Here is a 12,029-nt window from a genome sequence, read left to right on the forward strand (position 1 = left end):
ATGCCGGGGATTGAACCTGGGACCTTCTGCGTGCCCAGCAGATGCTCTGCCACTGAGCCACGGCCCCTCCCCTTAGTGGCTCTCCAGGGTCTCAGGCTGAGGGTCTTTCACATCACCTACAACCTGATCCCTTTTAACTGGAGATGCCGGGGATTGAACCTGGGACCTTCTGCGTGCCAACCACTGAGCCATGGCCCCTCTCTTCTGAACACATGTAACTGCCTTATAGTGAATTAGACCTTTGGTCCATCACGCTCAGTATTGTCTGGTCCATCGAGCTCAGTAGCTGCTCTCCAGGGTCTCAGGCGGAGGTCTTTCACATCACGTACTGCCTGGTCCTTTTAACTGGAGATGCCAGGGATTGAACCTGCGACCTTCTGCATGCCCAGCAGATGCTCTACCACTGAGCCACAGCCTCTCCCCTTGAAGGATGAAGGATGTTTCCCTCATGATGTTCTGTTGGGTAAACTAGAGGAATGTGGACCCTCTAGGATAGGATAGTGAGGTGGATGAGGAACTGGTTGGAGGACCGCACTCGGAGAGTAGCTGTCAATGGCATTTCATCTGAGTGGAGGGAGGTGCCACAGGGCTTGGTTCTGGGCCCGGTACTTTCCAATATTTTTATAAATGATCTGGATGAGGGTGTGGAGGGGCTACTCGTTAAATCTGCAGACGACACCAAATTGGGAGGAGCAGCAAACACTCCAGAAGATATAGAATTCAATGAGATCTGAACACGCTGGAAAAGTGGGTGGATGTGAACAAGAAGCAATCTAACAAGGGTAAGTGCCGAGTCCTACATCTGAGTAACGAAAACAAGGAACACACATACTGGATGGGGGATACACTTCTGGGTAGCAGTGTGTGAATGAGATCTTGGGACTGTATGTTAAATATGAGCTGCCAGTGTGATGCAGCGACAAAAAAGGCTAATGCAGTTTTGGGGTGTATCAACAGAGGCATAACATCCAAATCAGATGTCATGGCCCCGCTGTACACTGCATTGATCTGGCTGCACCTGGAGTGTTGTGTGCAGTTCTGGAGGCCTCACTTCCAAAGGATGTGGACAGAATGGAGCGGGTGCAGAGGACAGTGACGAAGACGATCGGGGGCCTGGAGACCAAGCCCTGTGAGGAAAGGCTGAGGGACCTGGGAATGTTCAGTCTGGAGGAAAGAAGGTTGAGGGGGGACATGTTGGCTCTCTTGAAGTATTTGAAGGGCTGTCGCTCTTAGAGGAGGGCAGGGAGCTGTGCCTGTTGGCCACAGAGAAGGGGACTCGCAAGAACGGGTTTAAATTACAGGCAGAAGGGTACCGGGTAGATATTAAGGGTTTTTTTAACAGTAAGAGCTGTTCAACAGTGGAATGGGCTGCCTCGGGAGGTGGTGAGCTCCCCCTCCCTGGTAGTCTTCTAGCAGCAGCTGGACAAACGCTTGCCAGGGATGCTCTAGGCTGATCCTGCATTGAGCAGGGGGTTGGACTAGGTGGCCTGTGTGGCCCCTTCCAACTCTGTGATTCTATGGGGTGACGTGCTTTGGAAGGGGGTCGAGACCTGAAGCGATCAGTGGGTTTCTGGTGTGAGTAGACTTTTTAAAAAGTGGGTAGCCAAGCAGGTCTGTAGCAGAATCCGAAAACAAAATCCGCACCACACCTAGAAGACCAACCTGAATAGCACAGCACAATACCAGCTTTTGACTCTTTCAGTGCTCTTTGTACCTGATGAGGAGTTCTGGAGAACTCCAGGCTTATGCAGTCTTGTGATGCTGTTTTGGTTGGTCACAGAAGGAGATCGAATCAGTCAATCCTAACAGAAATCAACCCTGACTGTTCCCTGGAAGGCCAGAGACTGAAGCTGAAGCGCAAACACTTTGGCCACCCAATGAGAAGGGAGCACTCGCTGGAGAAGGCCCTGATGCTGGGAAAGACTGAAGGTCATAGAAGAAGGGGACGGCAAAGGATGAGACGGTTAGACAGTGTCATCGATGCAACGAACATGAAATTGAGCAAACTCCAGAGCACGACGGAAGACAGGAGGGCCTGACGTGACGTGGTCCATGGGGTTGCGAAGAGTCGGACTCGACTGTGCGACTGAACAACAACAACAAATAGAAGGGATAACTTGGATTTGAGTTCTGGTTTGTGGCATAAGGTGCTGGTTTACATGTCCATCCCGTATCCCGTAGTTGTGCGGTGGAGGCCAGAAAGCTGGCGTGGACCGATCCAGGCCAACATTGATGGTGGGGGTGGGAACTCCAGAAGGTCGAGTGGAATTCTCCTCAACCGCCTCTTTCCTGTGGGAGCGGCCGATGAAGAAACCGCCCGTCTCAGACAGACTCTTCCTGCCTGTGACGTACCTGCAGTACCTTGGCATACCGTGTAACCACACCGGGTACACTTTCTTCAGTTTTGCCGAGCCTTTTTCCGCAGCTTGCTGACTTCCACTGTTTTCAGCGTGGCTTGCAACATAATACGAAAGAAAAGAATCCCGACAAAAAAAGCAAGGGACTTTTTGTTTTTTACGACCCTTGTGTGGAACAGATCAGGATTATTTTTCTTAAGCCTTTTGCGAAAGAGGTTTAGAAAAAAACACCCAGATCCCGAAGACCAGCAAAAAAGGATTGTTTTCCCCTTGCCTTAGGGAAATGAAAAGGGCAGAGGGACACCCCAACCATTTCTTTGCACCCCACCTTTCTCCCCGATGGGGTCTCAAAGTGGCTTCCGTTGTTCTTGCCTCGTTTTATCTTCACAACAACCCTGTGACAATATGACTGGCTCAGGATCAGAAGAAGAAGGGATTGGATTTATACCCTGCCCTTCACTACCCAAAAGAGTCTAAGAGTGGCTTACAATCTCCTTTCCCTTCCGCTCCCCACAACAGACACCCTGTGAGGCAGGTGGGGCTGAGAGAGCTCTCTAGAGAACTGCCGTTGAGAGAACAGCTCTGAAAGAACTTGTGACTGACCCAAGGTCACACCAGCAGCTGCATGCAGAGGAGTGGGGAATCAAACCTGGTTCTCCCAGATTAGAGTCTGCGCTCTTTACACCAAACTGGCTCACACACCCAGTGAACTTCCACAGCAGAGTGGGGATTCGAACCCGGCTCTCCCAGCTCCTAGCGCAACATTTGAACCACTATACCATGTTGGCTCTCAGTGAGTCAGGAGGGAGTTCTACAGTCTTAGGGAGGCCACTGCTACTTTCTTGCGGCAGATGCTCATCCTACATTCGCCGAAGATGAATATGATATGAGCAAGGCAGATCCTAAGATTAATATGATATGATATGAGCAAGGCAGATCCTAAAAAGCAGGTTCTGGTCGGAAAAGGTGCTGAATCGGGTAACTTGGACCCAACTGTTTATGCTGTGAAATGTCAAAAACCCTCAGCTTGTTGAGCCAGGAAACTAAGAAGCCAGTGTAATGATTCTAGGCCGCAGAGGGTCATGGATTTCCCTGCTTGTGCCTCAGTAGATGGTTGGCGTGAAGATGGGAAGGAGGCTGCAGGAGATCGGGAGGAACTGTGGCTCATTGTGGTACAGCCTGGATGAGCAGATGCTGGATTTGATCCCTAGTCTCCTTTTAAGGGATCTTGGGCAGCAGAGGTTGAGCAGAGTTTGGTATAGTGGTTAAGTGCGTGGACTCTAATCTAGGAGAACCCGGTTTGATTCCCCACTCCTCCACTTCCACCTGGCTGGATGACCTTGGGCAAGCCGTAGTTCTGTCAGAGCTGTTCTCTCAAGGACAGTTATGGAAAGAGCTCTCTCAGCCCCACCTGCCTCACAGGGTGTCTGTTGTCGGGAGGGGAAGGGGAAGGGAAAGGAGTTTGTAAGCTGCTCTGAGACTCCGAGTGAAGGGCAGGGTATAAATCCAATCTCCTCCTCCTCTTCTGCTTGAAACGAAAGAGCCATGGACAAGGACCTGTATACTTCATGGCCACTTGCTGCCTTACAGTCTTACCTGGTTGCTGCCATCATCCTCTTCGACCCTTCCTTGGTGTCCCCTTCAGAGCTGAGACAGGGCCTTCTCAGTGCTGGCCCCTGGCCTTGGAATCCCCCTCCCCTTGCACCGTTCTGTTCCTTGTAGGATTGTATTTAATTATGTCATCTGCCCTGGCCTTGATGGCCTAGGCTAGCCTGATCTTATCAGGTCTCGGAGGCTATGCAGGGTCAGCCCTGGTTAGTGTTGGGATGGGAGACCACCAAGGAAGTCCAGGGTCGCTACGCAGAGGCAGGCAATGGCTAACCGCCCCTGAATGGTCTCTTGCCTTGAAAACTCCCTGGGGTCTTCATAAGTCACTGCGCCTTGATGGCGCTTTCCACCACCGGAGCAAAGCAGGGTTGGCCCGGGTTAGTACTTAGATGGGAGACCGCCAAGGATGTCCAGGGTTGCTACGCAGAGGCAGGCAAGGGCAAACCACCTCTGATTGGCCTTGAAAGCCCTACTGGGTCGCCGTAAGTTGTCTGTGAATTGATAGAGCAATCTGCCTCAAGGAAGGTGGTTTATAAATGAAGTTATGAAGTAAATAGAACGATTTGTGGGCATTTCTCGGCAACAGAATAAGGCTTAGGTTTTTTTAAAAATTCAGCTGACCTATAATTGTTTAGTTTATCCCCCACACCACACCGCTTTTCTCATGGCCATTTTATTGTCTTAATTGTTTGCTTCTGCTGTTAGTTAATTGCTGCTTCAGTAGCTGCTGATCAATGTTCCCTCTAAGCTGTGGAGTCTTGTGAGCAAAAATTCTACTTTCTGAGCTACTGGCATTAAAGTTGTGAGGGAGTGATTTGGCTTCTGCACAAATTAGTTTGCTCTGGAGCCATCGTTCCTGAGCTACGGCAAAAATGTGTGAGCCGGAGGCTAGAAAACTGTGAGCTAGCTCACACTACCTCAGCTTAGAGGGAACACTGCTGCTGATGTGTGCAGAAGGTCCCAGTCTCGTCACTCTAGGAATCACCAGAAACTCTATTGTAAAACCATAGACTTCCTGGTGATTCCTAGAGGGGTGTGACATCCCCAGCTTCTCCAAGAGTCCCCTGCAGCAGGAAACCCCCTTCCCTGCCTGAGCTCCTCCTAAAAAAAACAGCTGCCAGTCAGATGCTGAACTCAAAGATCGATGGGCTGACGCAGTATTAAGCCAGCTTCATCTATTCAAGGCGGAAGCAAAGATGGAAGCTGTCTCCAAATCAATAACAATTGTTGGTGGCCAGATGTGCTTCGGTGTCATCGAGGATAACATCTCTGATAGCTTGTCGTTCATCTTCGTGAGGGATCATCTCTGTGTGGCAGAGATCCTAAATATCCAGTCCTGGGTTGTCTCTTGATTCCTCTTGATAGTTCAGTCTCCGAGCTTTGAAAACTGTGACTGGTTGTTCCTTTATAGAATCACTAGGTGGCGTCCCAGCATGATTTACCATCCCCACTGTGTGTGTGACACACAATATTTTTGTCTGCTTGGGTCCAAGAGGTTTCATACAATAGGTGGAAAATGCCGTTCTTTATTGGAACAATTTCTGTTAGCCGTACGAACAGGCTCCCGACTTTGAAGTTACACGCTTTGTTCGGCAGAAAGGCCGGCCGGTTCCCCGCGTGAGGGGTGCGAAATTCCCACCATTCGTGTCTCAGGCACCAATTTTTTTAATTTCCCTACTTCAAACAGATGGAAGAAAGGGCTTGCGGACTAGGGCAGAGATTAATCTTTGCCTACAGCACCGAATGGTGAAAAAAAAATTAGAGGGTTCCAACTTCTGTACTTGGGCAACACATCTAACAGATTTTGAGGGCCCCTAAAAAAGGCTGGCGACTGGGTCAGCAAAGTTTCGTGCTACGTCTGCGCCTCACATCATGTTTCGTCTGCAGCCTCACATGCTACGTCTGTGCCTCAGTTGCCCTTTTTTGTTTTGCCCACTGTGGAGGGGATTTCAAAGTCCCCCCTCCCCGTGCCTGAAAGATCTAAGGAATTTGGGGGGGGAGTTAAAAGTTTTGAAAAGATCAAAAATTTGCAATGTGGCCTTGCGTCTGTGGTCGCTGTCAAGGTTCTCCTGAGGCAAAAATCAACAGTTCCTGTCAGGATGAGCTGCGGCGGCCATTTTAGATTATTTTTGGGTTCTGCGTATTGTCGTTTTTTGTCTTCGGTTTCGGTCTTCCCTCGTTTTTGTTGTGATTTCTCGACACGTATTCTGTACCTCACTGTGCAGGTTCCTCCGCTGTGGCCTTCTTTTCTTTGTTTTGCACAGTATTCAGGGCTCTTTTTGTAGAAAAAGCCCAGCAGGAACTCATTAGCATAATAGGCCACACCCAAAAGGAGCAGCTCATTAGCATATTGGGCCACACCCCTGACAGCACAGCTCATTAGCACATTAGGCCACACCCCCATGTTACCAGAAGTGTGGTTATCCAGCCACACCCACCTTTTGCTTCTTATTCTGTTTACCTTGTCTGTTGTCAAAACCCAGGGCCTTTTTTTGGAGCAGGAACTCCTTTGCATGTTAGGCCACACACCCCTAATGTAGCCAATCCGAATGAGTTTCTGCTGTTGGGTGTGGCCTATTATGCTAATGAGTTCCTGCTGGGCATGGCCAACTTGGGAGCCAGACGGAACTCCGTTCCTGTGCGTTCCTGCCCCAAAATAGCCCTGGTTAATGCAATTAATGGTGCGCTTTTGGTGTGCCATGTATACACAGCTGAACTGCAAATGGCATAGCAAAATGTATACGTTTTTACAGGAAATGGACAATGGACTCCTGGTTTTTTATTTCTCACCGGGGAGAAGCGAGAGCCAAAACTGAGGGATATCTGAAACAAACCTGGAAGCTTGTGTGATGTGGTCTGATCCCTAGGTTTCTACCTGGGAGAAGACAGCTGGTTAGAGTAGTGAACTAGTATTTTGGAAACCCGGGTAGAAGCCTTCACTCCGCTGTCGTAGCTCTCTGAGTGACTCTCGGCCGGTCCCTCTCTCTCAGTCTAAGTTACCTGACAGGTTTGTTGAGAGGATAAAATGGAGGATGGGAGAATGAGGATGTAAGCTGTTTTGGGTCCCAGTTTGGGACGAAAGAAGAACAGTGTCTGGCCGAGTTACAACTGGCTCACGGTGACCCCAGCCATGGGGCATTCAGGCAAGAGACGTTCAGAGGCGGTCTGCCATTTCCTTCCTCTGCGCAGCAACCCTGGACTTCCTTGGTGGTCTCCCCTCCAAGGACTGACCAGGGCCGACCCTGCGTAGCTCCCTGACACTGGCGAGCCCAGCTGAACTACTGGGCCAGCTTCAGGGAGAAATAATAAATCAATTGGGAGGTGAGTAAAGTGTAAGAAACGTCTTCGGACAGCGCTGGCTCTTCGCCTTTGAAACGGAGATGAGCACCGCAACCCTAGAGTCGGACTCGACTGGCTTTCGAGCAAGGGAACCTTTACCTTTATCTTTAAATTGTAAGCAAAGAGGAGAGCGAACCCTTGCCGAATTGTGACGTTCGCCCTCCATCGAGCTTCGGCTCAGACGAAAAGCTGATGCGCCGAACGGTGCATCGCGGTCCTGCCCACCCGCCCGCCCTCCACTCCTCTGCCCCTTGCCCCACATCTTGGCAGGAGTTGCCAAGGATCTCCCAGGGCCCCTCCACCTGCCCCCCTCCCTCTCCGTGAGAACAAAGGTTCCCTTGTGCTGCCCAGCCACGCGGATCCACGGTTTATGGGCCTTCGCACCCTGTAATTTCTTCAAGTACGTGACTCTCGACAGGAGCCCCGGCCGCCCAGGCACGGCCCTCCGTGTGCAAACTGGCTGGGAACGAGGTAGCTGGGGCAGGCGGGCAGGCCAGGGGAGGTGGTGGGGACTCGGGCGCGCCTTGGGCTCAGGGGTGGAGGGGTGGCGGGAGCGCCGTGGGCCGGCCTGTGTGTAGGAGTGATGACTTTATTTCCAGGTTTTGAGGGTGTACTGTTCACAGACCTGGGAAAGGAAGGACGCAGAGGTCCGTCCTACCTCCCTGGAACCTGCTGCCCCTTCATCTTTGCAGAGCTGGGTGGATCTCTCACTGCAAGGGATCTCCCCCCCCCCCACAAGTCATACAAAGCTGCTGCCTGCGGAGGCAGACCCATGATCCGTCTAGTGCTGTATTGCCTACTCTGACTGGCAGCTGCTCTCTCAGGCAGCCCCCCCCCAACATTTGTTAGCCCATGGGCAGCATTGGAATTCGGGCACAGAGTGGTGTGGCGCAGGCACAAAATGGCTGCCGCGAGACGGCTGCTGCGGGAGGTAGAGCCAGCCACAAAATGGCTGCCACGGCTCACATTCGGTCACACCGTGAAGATCCCTGTGCCGAGGCGGCAGGTGCAGCCGAGGCGATGTTTTTAAAAATCCACACAGCCAATCAAATCTGCAAGGGCCAGTCAGAAGGCACGCTGGGCAAAAGTCAGGCTTGGCCCTACCCATTTTCTTAAAAACACTTGGCTGAGGAAGGTGTTAGCCGTTGGGGGGCCCTGCTGTAGGATGTCAGGCAGAGACAGGTTTAACCTTTTCGTCAAGATCCTCCAACTGGGGATGTGCCAGGGATTGAACCTGGCACATCTGCGTGCCAAGCCGCTGAGCGTCACTCCCCCCCCCCCAGTCCTTGCCTGTCGATCACATTTATAGCCTGCTGCACTTCTACGGAGCTCAAGGTGATATACGCCCCCCCCCCCGCTAAATCCTCCCAGCGAGAGGTGTCTGAAATCTGCCCTTTCTCATATCTTGTTGTGCTGTCATTGGGTATTTTCATTTCACTCACTCCCATTGGTTTCATTTATGGCATTTTCCACACCAGTTTTACACTCTTTGTATGCAATCGACCCCGAGACAGGCTTCAATGTTAACGGTAACATATCAAATTCTCCTCGGTCATGCAGAAAACAGATATTTGCTGTTTTAATCCCCCGAGCAGCGAGGAAGCGTCTTGAAACCTGAGATTCTTCTAACTGATGGTGCTTCGATGAAATCTGGTTAACGCTCCAACTCACACCGACCCTGTGAGGTAGGTGAGCTGGAGAGAAAGCGATTGGTGGAGGGTCTCAGTCCGTTTTCTCCGGGGGAACTGATAGCGAACGTCTGGACATGAATTACAAGAGCGGGAGATCTCCAGCTGCTACCTGGAGGGTGGCAACCTTAGATCACACGGTCAACTCGATCCTCCCCAAACCAGTCTCTTCAAAGATAGCTGTACCCTTTCTTTCTCCATAGGTGATGGACCCGCATTATGTTCTATTTTCCATTTCCACTGTAGGTTGCCTTGAGTTCTGTAAAATAGAAGAGGAAGAGGAAGAGGAAGAGATTGGATTTATACCCCGCCCTTCACTCGGAGTCTCAGAGCGGCTTACAAACTCCTTTCCCGTCCCTTCCCCACAACAGACACCCTGTGAGGTAGGTGGGGCTGAGAGAGCTCTTTCCATAACTGTCCTTGAGAGAAAAGCTCTGACAGAACTATGGCTTGCCCAAGGTCATCCAGCAGCTCACAGTGGAGGCGTGGGGAATCAAACCCTGTTCTCCCAGATTAGAGTCCGTGCACTTAACCACTACACCAAACTACACCAAAGAAGAAGGAGGAGGAGGAGGAGGAGATTGGATTTATACCCTGCCCTTCACTACCCGAAGGAGTCTCACTTTCTCTTCTCCTCTCCACAACAGACACCCTGTGTGGTAGGTGGGGTTGAGAGAGCTCTTTCAAGGACTGCTCCTGAAAGAACAGCTCTGAGTGCAGAGTACAGGGGGTTGGACTAGATGACCTGCAAGGTCCCTTCCAACTCTACCATTCTATGATTCTATGAGAGAACTTGTGACTGACCCAAGGTCACCCAGCCGGCTGCATGTGGAGCTCTTCACCACTACATCAAACTGGCTAAGAAAGACAGCTAATGAACGTTTAAAACAAATCAAATCAAACAAAGGCGGTCTCTTTGGAAAACAGGTTTCCACCAGTGTGAGAAAGGGGTCCTTTCCCTTTTCTAACAGGGCACCTCTGGGTGGGTTTTAGCGGCACTCGAATCCAGTGCCAGCATTTCGAAGTCTTCTGCCCTGATTGATGGGGACCAGTTCTTTAGCAAATTAGAACGGCTCGATCCGCTGAACGTCGCAGCCCTCCCCTGCAAGCTCTCCTGTCGCCCGGCCTGTGTGACGGCAGGAGAGAGAAAGAGACAGCCAGACGTCTTTCCCAAGCAGTCGTCAAATGCCGATGGCGTCATTCGAATTGCCAGTCCCTCTGTTTTCCTGTCAGGGCTTCTGTTCGCTTGTCAGGCAAATGTCTCTTGCTGGAATTCGGCTTCTTAACAATGGCTGCGCCTCTACTGAATTGGGTGTTGTCGTCCTACAAGGCCCGGGCTAGCCAAATCTCTTCAGAGGTCAGGAGCTAAGCAGGGTCGGCCCTGGTCAGTATTTGGAAGGGAGACCCCCAAGGAATACCAGGGTCATGATCAGGCGTCGTTTCGTAGAAAAAGAGCTAGGGGAACTCATTAGCATAACTCATTAGCATATGCCACACCCCCTGACATCACCGGAAATGTGTCATAAGGCCACACCCCCTGACATCACCGGAAGTGTGCCATAAGGCCACACACCCCGCCCCCAACAGTCCCGGCCGCCGCCGCCAGCCTTGCAGCTCCACTGACGAGTCCCATGAGGGGCCTGGCGGTGGACCTGCAAGGCCGGCAGGAGTGCAAGGAAGCTCCGCGAAGGCCCTCCCTGGCCCCAGGCAGGCAGGAGTGGGGAGAGGCAGGGAGGAAGCAACTTACCCTCCCTCTTCTCCTGCCTCCTCCTGGCTGAATGAGGGCCGGAAGCGGGGCGGCTGGAAGCAAGGGGCGGGGCTTCGTCATGTGCCCCGCCCCCCGTACCTCACCCGGGGGAACTGCGATCCCCCACGTTCCAGCCCGAAATGGCCTCTGGTCATGATGCAGAGGCAGGCAATGGCAAACCGCCTCTGAACGTCTCTTGCCTTGGAAACCCCACAGGGTCACTGTAAGTCGGCTGCGACTGGACGGCACTTTCCACACACGCACACACACACACAAGGCACAGTTGCTCTGTCTGGAAAAACTGGCCACCTCTTTGCCGCTGTAGCTTCCTCCTCCGGACCTGGACTGCTCGCTTTGGACCCTGGGCAAGCCAGTTTGGGGTAGCGGTGTAGTGGTTAGGAGCGCGGACTCTAATCTGAGAGAACCGGGTTTGATTCCCCACTCCTCCACATGCAGCTGCTGGTGTGACCTTGGGTCAGTCACAAGTTCTCTCAGAGCTGTTCTCTCAAGGGCGGTTCCCAAAAGAGCTCTCTCAGCCCCACCTCCCTCACAGGGTTGTCTGTTGTGGGGAGGGGAAGGGAAAGGAGATTGCAGGCTGCTCTGAGACTCCTTCATGTAGCGAAGGGCGGGGTATCAATACAACCTCTTCGGTACACAATGCTTTTTCTGGAGGAAATCAATCCCGAGAGACGTACAGTCTGCGTCACCACGAACGTTGGTTCCAGTACATTTTATCCTTCCCCCTTTCCCAAAGAGTTCGCGTGGCTTATCGGGTTTGCCTTTCCCCATTTTATCTGCACAACAATCCTGTGAGGTAGGCCAAGCTGGCCCCAGGCCACTCAAGAAGCTGAGTGGGGATTAGAACACAGGTTTTACTAGTCCGGCACTCTAGCTCCTGCATCGTCCTATCAGTTTGGGGATAGAGAACCCCCAGTGGTCTTCCTGTCCAGTTTGTTGGCTTCCTGGAAACTAGGGCAGCCAACCCTCCAGGTGGCACCTGGAGATCCCCTGTGGTTACAATTGATCTCCAGATGGCCAAGATCAGTTCCCCCTGGAGAAAATGGCTGCTTTGGAGGGCGGGCTCTGTGGCCTTGTGCCCTGCCGAGGCCCCTCCCCTCCAAACCCCGCCCTCCCCAAGCACCACCCCCCAAAATGTCCAGACGTTTCCCAACTCAGAGCTGGGGACCAACGCTGCCTCTAAGCTGTGGTATCTTGTGAGCAAAAATTCTACTTTGTGAGCTCCTAGCATCAAAGTTGTGAGCGAGGGGTTTGGCACCTGCGTCCATTAGT

This window comes from Gekko japonicus, unplaced genomic scaffold (genome assembly GCF_001447785.1).
Source record: "Gekko japonicus isolate JY-2015 unplaced genomic scaffold, Gekko_japonicus_V1.1 scaffold25, whole genome shotgun sequence".
Lineage (NCBI taxonomy): Eukaryota > Metazoa > Chordata > Lepidosauria > Squamata > Gekkonidae > Gekko > Gekko japonicus.